The following is a 10508-nucleotide window of genomic DNA, read 5'->3' on the forward strand; positions in this document are numbered from 1 at the left end:
CTCCATCAAAAAGTAGTCAAATAAACCCTAAAATTTTAAGTCATGAAGATGTGAAAGGGAACCATGCAATAAAATTTTCATTAGTCACAACATCACACAGGGTTAATTCTAACCTTTGCTAGGGGTAGTGAAATGGAAAAGTGCTTTGATCGCATCCTTGCAAGGTTTAAGCTATGGTTAAAAAGTTAAGTTGAAAAGTTACAGAAAGTAATCAGATCGCTTAGAATGAAGGTATTCACACCATCACAAATGGTTAAATGCAACTCAAGGTTAAGGTGGTGAAGAAGTGAAAACATGTGTTTGCATTTTCACATGTAATTAAAGTTAACTATGAGTTAAGGTAGTGAAGAAGCGAAGCAACAAAAGTTGAAGATCGTATTGTCACTAGTAGTTAAGAGTAACCTAAGGTTAAAAGAGAAAAGGAGTGAAAGCAATAAATCACACAATCACAAGGTTAAATGATGAATTAAAGTTTCAAGCAGAGACATTGCAAAGGAAGAAAACAGTTAAATTTGAATTGATGTGAATGTGTGATAAAGGCTTGAATCAATAGATCACTATCTTATAGGTCAGCATGGTCAATGAAGGAATCAAGTTGTGAAGAAGCAAGAGACAACAACAGTTAAGACAAATATTTATCACATGTTTGTAGGTGGTTAAAGGTAACTAGAGGTTAGGGTTGTGAAGGAGAGAAAGCCTATAATTGGACCATCACAAGATTTAGGCATGAGTTAAAACTTAAGGTTGCAAAGCAATGAAATAGGACAATGGTTAGTCATTGCATCATCATATGGGTTAAAAGTATTATATGCTAGACAATTGCAAAGATGTGATAAGAAGTAAAGATGAAAAAGGATTGTCATGTTTAAATCATGACAGTTGATAGGAGATTGATGATGCAGATTCAAAATTTTTGTGACTAATTTGATTTGAAAAATAATTTTTGGTGCCAAGGTGACTGTTACAGGTCTAGAGAGGAATATTAGCCATTTTCTAAGGAAAAATCATGATAATCAGAAATTGCAAAGGCTAGGATAGATGCTAGGTGATCGCAGGAACATCAAGATGTTAAAACCAAATGCCTAGGATACTATTAAAAATGATTATTAGTGTCTGCAAATACAAATTGAACAATCTTTCTCCCTCTATCTCTAAAATTCAAAATTGTAATGGATGACTATTGATTTTTGAGAAATTCAAGTGCTTTGTTAATGTAACTATTGAATCTATTACTGGCCATAAACCCTAAGAGAGGGCCTATGTATGCCATTTTCTAAGTTAATAGAAGGATCAACATTTTTTTCTACAATCCTTCCCCCTATAGCTGAGACTATTGACTGAGAATCAAAAGATTGTAGGGAGGGATGTGATGATGTTTGGTTATCTATTTTCTATTTGTTGTCTCTTGTTTGCTAAGATAACATGCATGTAGATTAGTTTTCTCCTTAGAATTGTAGGAGAAGTGAATGTGAAACTATTAACAACTAGCTAATCTGAGAGTCAGTAAGTATTAACATTTCAAGCAATCTAAGTGTTGTCATCATATGCATTTTTGCTCTTTTCCTTCACTGCATTTCATGTAGTACCAAAGAGTGGGTCTAATTAGTGATAAATTGTTTAGGTTAGGGGAAATCTAAGAGTTTTTGTACCTTGATAGGGTGAGTTGAGTCGTATTGCATCATTTAATCTTTTATATTTTCTTATTGCTGGTTGCATTTAATAGGTTTAATGTGTATTTAAAATTAGGAGTAGTGTTAGTAGTTGATCCTAAACTTGCCTAAGTTACTAATAGTTATGAGTAACTTAGTTTAATCCTCTTCTACTCTCAAGTTAAGAGCATACCCCCACCTTTTGATCAATTAAAGACATAATTCATTGCACATCTTTAATATAGGGCAGCTATACCCTTCAATTTAGGGATTAGTGACATCAGATTGCACCCATCCAATCTGTTATAGATAGATTGTTTCTCACAATGGTATAAGGAGTCAAGGTAATGTCAATTCAAAGTGAGGTAAAAAAATTTAACCAAGAACAAGACCATGTAGTCAATGAAGAAATAAGGTTGTGAAGTAAAATAAAATGATTACACCCATTATTTAGCATAGTAATATAGGATATCATTTTTCACAAAACTCTTGCCATTATAAAATAATCAAGAAGTAGAGAAAGGTCAAATTAGCTAATGAATTTTAAAATAATGATTAAAAAATGATGCAAAAATTAGATGTTTTGGATTAGATAAACAGGTTTTACAGGGAACCAGAAACCCAACAGTTAAAACAAAAAAAGGCTGAAAATAAGCGTGAAAGCCTAGCCAAAAAAGTTTAAGTTCATAGGCTGATAAGAAGCAATAAGCCCAGCCAAATGAAAGAGTTCTAAGAAAAGACCAGGAAAAAAAAAAACAAGCAAAGCCACAGCCTAAAGCTAGAACAAAAGGCTAAGACAATGATAAACAAAAGAACAGGCGAGAGTTATTCCTCATTATTTCACTCTAGATCATGCATAACCTTTGATTCTACTTCGTTTCCATCTGTTGTGCCCTTTGATTCCCTTGGTCCTAATCAGGAATAGAGTTGTCCTTTGTAGAGTCATCCTCCATTCTAGCCTCATCCCTGTCTTTTCCATCCTCATCTTCGTGCATTTCTCTGTCTTTGATCTAGCCCATGAGAGAGATGATGTTTTTGTTAATGGAGCTTAACAAGGAGAACATCTTATTTGCAAGGTTGTGATTGTAGTTTTCCACTTTTTTTTGCCAGACTGAGCCTATCAACTGAATCTGTCCTCCTGTTGGCATCCATCCCTTTCCTTGTAGCCTCAATATGTTTCACTTGATCTTTAACCTCCTCAAGCTCATGGAAAAGCCATTTGATTGATCTAAAATTATCAATCATATTTTTGCGAGCATTATTTAAGAGGTTCATCCCCATCTCGTCGGCTCTGTTCGAAATAGCCACAATCACCGAATCAATTAGTTCTTTCAGCTGCTGCTCTTCTTGATTATCCATGAGGATTTGGGGATCCATGACCTCCCTGAAGATGCCCATCTTGGAAGTCTTGACATTGAAGTTGATCCATGCTTTCCTCCTATCATTGGTCTGCACTTCCCCTTCTACATACCGAGCTTTCTCCTCTTTCTGCTCCTCAGGATGGAGATGGACAGGAGAAAGGGGCAGCATAGATGCCTCCTCAAATTGAGAGCACACTTCCTCCAAACTCTCCCTCTTGCATTTCTTCCTTCCACTTTCCTCCTTAATTTCCTCTTGCATCTCCATAACCACCTCTTTAGACTTTGGTTCCTCCTCATCATTGCTATCTCCCTCCTCAGCCTTCTCAGTAGGCTTTTTCCCAAGATCCCTAGGGCTTTTTTTGCTTGGGGTTATGGGGGATGGGGATTTTTTAGCATGGTAAGTTGTTGCTTTCCCCGAAGAAGATATCCCACCTTTCTCAAAGCTGAGACTCTAAATTTCATCTGAGTCAGAGGACTAGCTAGAACTTCTAGACTCCACATTCTCTGTTTGAGGGGGGGGCGATGCTTATGGTCTGAGCTTTGAAGTGCTCGTGGATAAGCAGCAACAACCCCTCGTACAGAACTGGGTTTGTGATGGGCTTCTTTTTGAAGCTATCCACCACCTTGCTCATTGAGGTTAACAGATAATAAGGGAAGGAAATTTTGGCTTTCTTCCGAAAATGATTTAAAATGACAAAGTGGTGGGTTCAAGCTCTATCAAACCTAGGGTCCAATGTAATGTACTCAATAACAGCTTTCAGAACATACCTCCACTGCTTCTTCATGGAGTCGAGGACATAGTAGGTGTCAATATTTTTCAACACCTTCAATTCCTTCTCACTCTCCACAAAGTCCCTAACCGCATTGGCAGAGAGCTTCTTATCCCTGAAGGATTTAAAACCCTCGATAGGGATTTCAGTGATAGTCGCAATCAACTCCTTCGTAATCTGGAAGTAGATACCATTCACCTTAACCCTACCATCCTTCCAGAACCCCACCATACTTTTGGTCACCTCCTAATCAAATTCATGTAGCTTCATGATATACTTGGTAACCCTACCCTCTTCAAGCTTTTCCCACACTTTTGGCCTACTTCTCCATTTCTCAAAGTCCCCAGCCCACTGGCTCCTTTCTAAATCTCTCGCCCACCATTTCCACACACTACACACCCACTTTACTCATGTGCTCTTCACTTTGTGACTAAAATGGACCACAAAGAGTAAACAAAGAACAGAGAAAAATAACCCTATTGTTGCCCCTAAAATGATTGCGATAAATAACCCACAAAGCATGATGATTAATCAATTAAGAATTACTGCATTTACGATTTCCCATGCTTCTATTATGAAAAGTACCCTTATTTCTTAACCCTTTCATATTCATAATTAAAACTTGATTTCCTCCATACTTCCTTGGATTTTATCCAAGTTGACTAGCCTTTTAACATCTGTCGACAAAATTTTTTCGAGAAGCCAAGTCATTTTTTGGTCTGTGTCGACCCCTATATTTGCAAACCTATCGACAACTGGGTTTGCTTCCCGAAAAGTATGGGTGATGTGGAATTTATTAAATTTAGCAAGGGTCTCTCTAGTCTCATCAATAAGATTTGTAGTCATCCAAGATGGATACAAATTTCCATTGATGCACTTTATAATGTTATTCAAGTCCCCTTCAAGCCATAAATTGGTGACCCCTATTTCAAAAGCTTGTTTTACAACATTGCACACTGCGTTGGCTTCCAAAAAATGATTTGTTTGGAAACCCAATGGGAGAGAAAAAGCTACAATACTGTCTCCATTTTCATTCCTTACCACACCTCCACTACTCGAGGATCTAGGGTTGCCCTTGGAGGCTCCGTTAAAGTTGGCTCTGTGCCAACCTTCAGGGGGGAGGAACCACTTGGCTTCCTATCTTTTCCTCACTTTTTCTTTTACCTTCTACTTTTTCCTACCTCCTATCTCAAAAACTCCCCCCTTCCTCATGAAAAAATTATCCTTTATGTTACTGAAGATCTTCCTTCCAACAACTAAAGTTGGATCCTCCCTATCTCTGAAAATCCAATTATTTCTCTCCTTCCATACGCTCCAACAAAAATGGGGCAAGAGCTAGGAGCTAATTTCTTGCAAGGCAGACCCATTGAACATGCCATGCCATTGGCAGAAAAAGTCCAAAAGGTTGGAAGGAAAGCACCAGCTGTGGCCAAGGTCCTAGGTGAGGAAGCCCCAAATTGTCTTGGAGTAACAGCATAGAACGAACAAATGATTACTTGTCTCTGACTCTTCTTTACACAAAACACATCTGCTAGGCATGATATGACCTCTTTTAATGAGATTTTCCTGGGTGAGAGTTTTGTCCTGAAGAGCCAACCAAAAAAATATGTTGACTTTTGGCATTAGGCTCGAAAGCCAGGCCCTCGACCAAGGGGGAGACTCTTTTAAGCTCCATAAAGTAGAGTACCCAGAGGTGACCAAATAGAGCCCATTGGCATTATTCTTCCAAACCAATTCATCCTTATTGTTGCTGAGGTATAAGGAATTAAGCATGATCATGATTGGTTTGAGGTCCTCTGAGATAATGGAAAGGTCCTTCCATCCCTGTTCAGTCTTGTAATTGCTGACTTTGTGCCCAAAAAGGTTGATGCAATCATTAGCTCATTCTCAATAGCTAGGGTTATTTATGAGGGGGCCTTGAGAAAGCCAAAAGTCAACTAGAATAGAATATTCTCCCCATTACCTAGCTTCCAAGAGACTTTAGAATTAGCCAAGTCCTTGGCTTTTAAGAAACCATTCCAAACAACTGAGCCTCTTGGGATATCCTCACTGAATAGAGTGAACTGAATAAAGGGCCTTTTTATATACTTATTTACCATAGTGTCTCTCCATTCCCCTATGCTACTAAAGATGCGCCAGATTTTCTTTGCCAAGAGGGCCTTGTTGATGTGAGTGAGCTTCTTGATTCCCAGACCTCCATTCTTCTTAGGGAGGCAAACTTTGTCCCAAGCAACAAGGGGGTACCTTTTATTCCTTTTAGTTCCCATCCATAAAAAATCCCTTTGGATTTTCTCTATCCTCTCGGCATATTTCATCGGTATGGTGAAAAGGCTCAGGGTATATATTGGCAAGTTTTGGAGGATGGATTTAACTAGTTGACATTTTCCAGCTTGGCTAAGAATGGCTCCTTTCTAGCCAGCCAGCTTCTTACTGAAACTATCCATGATGCCATTCCAGAAGGATTCAGAAGGGGTTGTTCCCAAGGAGAGACCAAGGTAGGTAGAAGGAAGCTTCCCCACCTGACATCCCAGGATTTTGGAGATTCTCTATTATCTTTCCTCCAGAGTGTTGATAAAGAAAATAGAGCTTTTGTCCCAATTGATGAGCCGCCTTGACCCTCTAGAATAGGTGTCCAAAGTGTCTTTCATAGCCTTGGCCTCCCTGATCAAGGCCTCTCCACCCATAATAGTATCATCAAAAAATTGCTGATGTGTAAAGGGGGTGCATTTGGAAGAGGGTTTAAAACCTTTGATCCTCCCTTCTTTCTTTATCTTCTCCATGAGTCTATTAATACATTTCACCAAGATGATAAAGAGTATTGGTGATAGAGGATCCCCCTGGCGTAGGCCTCTAGTAGGTTTGAAGAAATTAGAGGGGGATCCATTCACTAGAATAGCTAGAGAGGGGGTGGTGACCAGCTGGGAGATTAGCTTGGATGATTTGACATCAAAGCCAAAAGCCTTCAACACCAAATCCAAAAAATACCAATCGACCCAATCATAAGCTTTGGACATGTCAAGTTTGAGTAACATCCCTTCTCTCTTTCCAGCTTCCATAGAGTGAATCACTTCATGCACCATGATAATCGAATCTAAAATTTGTCCGTCCAAGACAAAACTAGATTGTTGTTGAGAAATAATCAAGGGGAGAAGCTTAAGAAGCCTCAAAGTGAGAACCTTCAAAATAATCTTATAAAATGAGTTGCATAAGCTGATGGGTCTGAACTTATCCAGAGTGTCAGCTCCTGGCACTTTGGAAATAAGAACTAAGAATGTGGAGTTAATTTCCTTCAAAATACTTCTAGTTCCAAAGAACTCCTTAACCACCTTAACAACATCCTTCATAATGACAGGCCGCTACATTTGGAAAAAGAAGGTGGGAAAACCATCAAGTCCAGGTGATTTATCTGCTAGAAGAGAAAAAAGAGTTTCTCTCACTTCAGAATTAGAAGGAATGGCCTAGAGTAGATTATTATGGTGCGGTTGGAGGATCTAAGGGATACAAGAGACAATGTTGTCCTGGTCCACTTTAGAGAGAAAATGATCCCAAGAAAGAAGGGAGGAGAAAAAAGAAACTGCTTCAAGTGAAATATCTTCTTCCTTAGTTAGCACACCCTGATCTTTCTTTCGGCCAGAAATCCTGTTATTAGCTCAATGCTTAAGAGTGGATAAATGGAAGAACTTTGTGTTTTGGTCTCCTTCCTTGAGCTAATTAATTCTAGATATTTGCCTCTAGAAATTTTCCTCTTTGCTAATGATATCATGTAAATTAGACAGGATGGATAGCTCTTCTTCCCTACTCGAGGGATCATACCCATTTTCCTGAATGGAGGCTTGGATAGAAGAGAGATTAGTAGAGAGATCCTCTTTCAGAGTGAATTAATGACTAAAATCTGACTTATTCTAAGCTTTTACCATCCTTTTAACATTACTGAGTTTTCTAGCTACCCTGAACATTGCAATGTCTTCCACATCTATGCTCCACCAGACCTTAATTCTTTCTAAAAGGTCAGGGTGGGAGGTTCTCATTTTCTTGAAATAGAAGGGGGGAGGTCTACAGGGATCAAAAGGAACAATCAAGAGGGAGATGGGGGAGTGGTCGGACCCAACTCTAGGCAAAAGAGATAACTTGCAAGAGGAGGATTGCAGCCATTCAGGAGAAATGAGGGCTCTATCCAGTCTAACTTGAATACACTCCTTGCCTAAGCATTTATTGGACCAAGTAAAGTCACCTTTCAATAGGTCTAGATCCAGAAAAGCCAATCGATTGATGAAGTTAGAAAGGTCATGCTTGCTATCCCAGTCTTGAGGCAGACCACCCTTCTTCTCCTTGTCTAGAAGAGGGGTATTGAAGTCTCCCATAATGATTCTTTTTTTCATGTTACTATTCTATACCAGCCCTTCTGCTCTAGACTAGTAGGATTTTCTATCTCTCTTGTTGTTGGGGGCATAAATATTGAGCAAGAACCAAAATTCATTGGAATAGATATGGAACACTTTACAAAAAATAATATTACCTTCATTGAAAACTAATTCCACCCTGAAATTTTTTGTCTTGTATAAATTCAGCAAGCCCCCAGAGGCTCCATCAGAGTCTGAAGCCTCCCCACTCATCAAGTTACTGAACTTTATATTTCTCAAAGAATCCTTTTTCATTTTTGTTTCTTGGATCATCAAAATGTCTGGTCTCTGGTCTCTAATAAGATTCCTAATAATTTCTTGTTTATGGATGCCATTTAGGCCCCTAATATTCCATGAGATGATCTTCATTTTTTACTCTTAAAAAAATCCTTTAGGGTGCTTTGGCACCCATTCACCAAGCACCTTCTGGTCTCCTCTTCTCTGGACTCCCTTTCTTATTTTCTACCTACTTTGGTTGTAGAGCCCACATCTGGTTTGCAACTACTCTTGGTTGCCATAGAAGAAGCCTTGGATGGATCTCTAATTTGATTCTTCCTAGGTATCTCTCCCTTCTTTTCAAACTTCAAGGATCTAGAAGCCTTATTGCCATTCCTTGGGGTGCTGAGAAGATTAACCCTTTGGTCCTAATCTTTCAACAAGTCCTCCTTTTTTCCTGTTCTGGTCGTTGCTTCTCTGGTGGAAACCAAGTTTTCCTCTAGGTCTTGAAAGATGATAATTTCCTTATTTTCTCTTTCCTTTACCTCTTCTGTGGAGCCTAGAACTAGCTCTTCCTTGCTGGGGAAAAGGTCCAAACTAGACTCCTAAAAACCTTTCTATGAGACAACCATACCTTCCTCTTCTCCTGGCTTGAGGGTCCTTTCCTTGACCTGTTCATCCTCAAACTGTTGGGAATTGTTTAAAGGTAGAGAGGAACTGGGTCCTGACTTGAGTAACTCTCCTTCTTTGCCTTTCCCACCTTGAGACTCTTGGTTTGTCATCTTAGGAGCACCTGCTGCATTCTGGGTCTCCGTAGAAAGGCTCTTCTGTCCTTGTACTGTGGTCTTCTTTTTCCAAACTTTCTTCATTGTCAATTATGAAGAAGAAAGGGGATTCTTCTTCCTAGAAGTCTTAGTTTTTGGGCACTGAAAAGCCTTGTGACCTATTTTTAGATAGTGAAAACACCTAAAAGGGACACTCTCAAAGTCCAACTACTGGATATGAGTGCCAAGTTTAGAAACCACTTTAGGCATATCATCCCCTTCCCTCACACCAACATAGATCCTTGCATAATTCAGCCTACTCTTAGAAGCTGTGATAGGGTCAATGGAGAGAAGCTCTCTGAAAGAATTGGACACTCCCTTAAAGACATCCTCATTCCAGAACTCCAACGACAGCTCTAGGAGTCTGACCCAAACTGGAGCTTGCTGAAGGAATGATTTGTTTAAGTCCAATTCAGATGACCATTTTTGAAGCATCAAGGTGGCCCTTCCGAAGCTCTAGAGACTTTCACACAAAATGTTAGCCATGTCCTCTTGATAGGTGAACTCAAAAGAGAGAAAACCCTTAGCCATTGCTATGACACTGACTTGACCTTTCAAGCTCCATTTTTTCAAAGTGTAGGCCTGAACCACATCAATATTTGGTCTTGGGCCAATAAACTTCCTGACAAGCATTGAGGACATTGAGGTAATGTTGTGATCAAAAATATCATCTGGAATAGCAATCGTGCAAGATCCCTTTTCCAATCTTGACACAACCTTAACCGAAGGAAAAGAGAACTTACCAGATGGCTTGACACCAAAGAGTGAGGCCCAACACTTTGGGAGATTCCTTGGAATGTCCTCACATGGGTCCCCATCTCCTGACTCCTGTCTGCTACCTGCCTAGATCCCCTCCTACGTGCCTGGTGATCGAGCTCCACCTCCCTGTGACTTCCTGCCTGTCTCAAGATTTGAATTTTGAAATTGCGCTCCCATTGTGCTAAAAGTGAATGGGGCTAGAACCAAGTTTCTCACTATATGCAAAAATTAGAGGTTGTAACATGAAGTAGGATATAATTAATATAAATAAACATCTTACTTGGGATCTTGAGTTATGTGGTGCAACACAAAAAATGACTCCATGGTTCCAAGTCATAGAAGGTTATGGTGGTCTACATATGTAATTATTATGTCATCTAGGAACTCTAACCTTATATTCCCTTCATGTAATCCATCTTCATAAAATTCCTATTTCAAAAGTTTCAAATTCATAATTATACCCTCAAAACAAGCTATAGAAAACATGACCAGTAAGAAAAATAAAAAAATGTATTTGATGCAGGTTATT

The 10508-nt window shown here is 39.2% G+C and overlaps 1 pseudogene; it reads right to left on the reverse strand.

Moving 5' to 3' along the window:
* LOC149566487 (chaperone protein ClpB1-like) overlaps positions 1–9265 on the reverse strand; it is an 83272-nt pseudogene extending 74007 nt beyond the window's left edge.
* Between the last annotated feature and the right edge of the window lie 1243 nt (positions 9266–10508).

The sequence above is a fragment of the Cupressus sempervirens genome, chromosome 3 (genome assembly GCF_028749045.1).
Source record: "Cupressus sempervirens isolate cs-2001-9-10 chromosome 3, ASM2874904v1, whole genome shotgun sequence".
Lineage (NCBI taxonomy): Eukaryota > Viridiplantae > Streptophyta > Pinopsida > Cupressales > Cupressaceae > Cupressus > Cupressus sempervirens.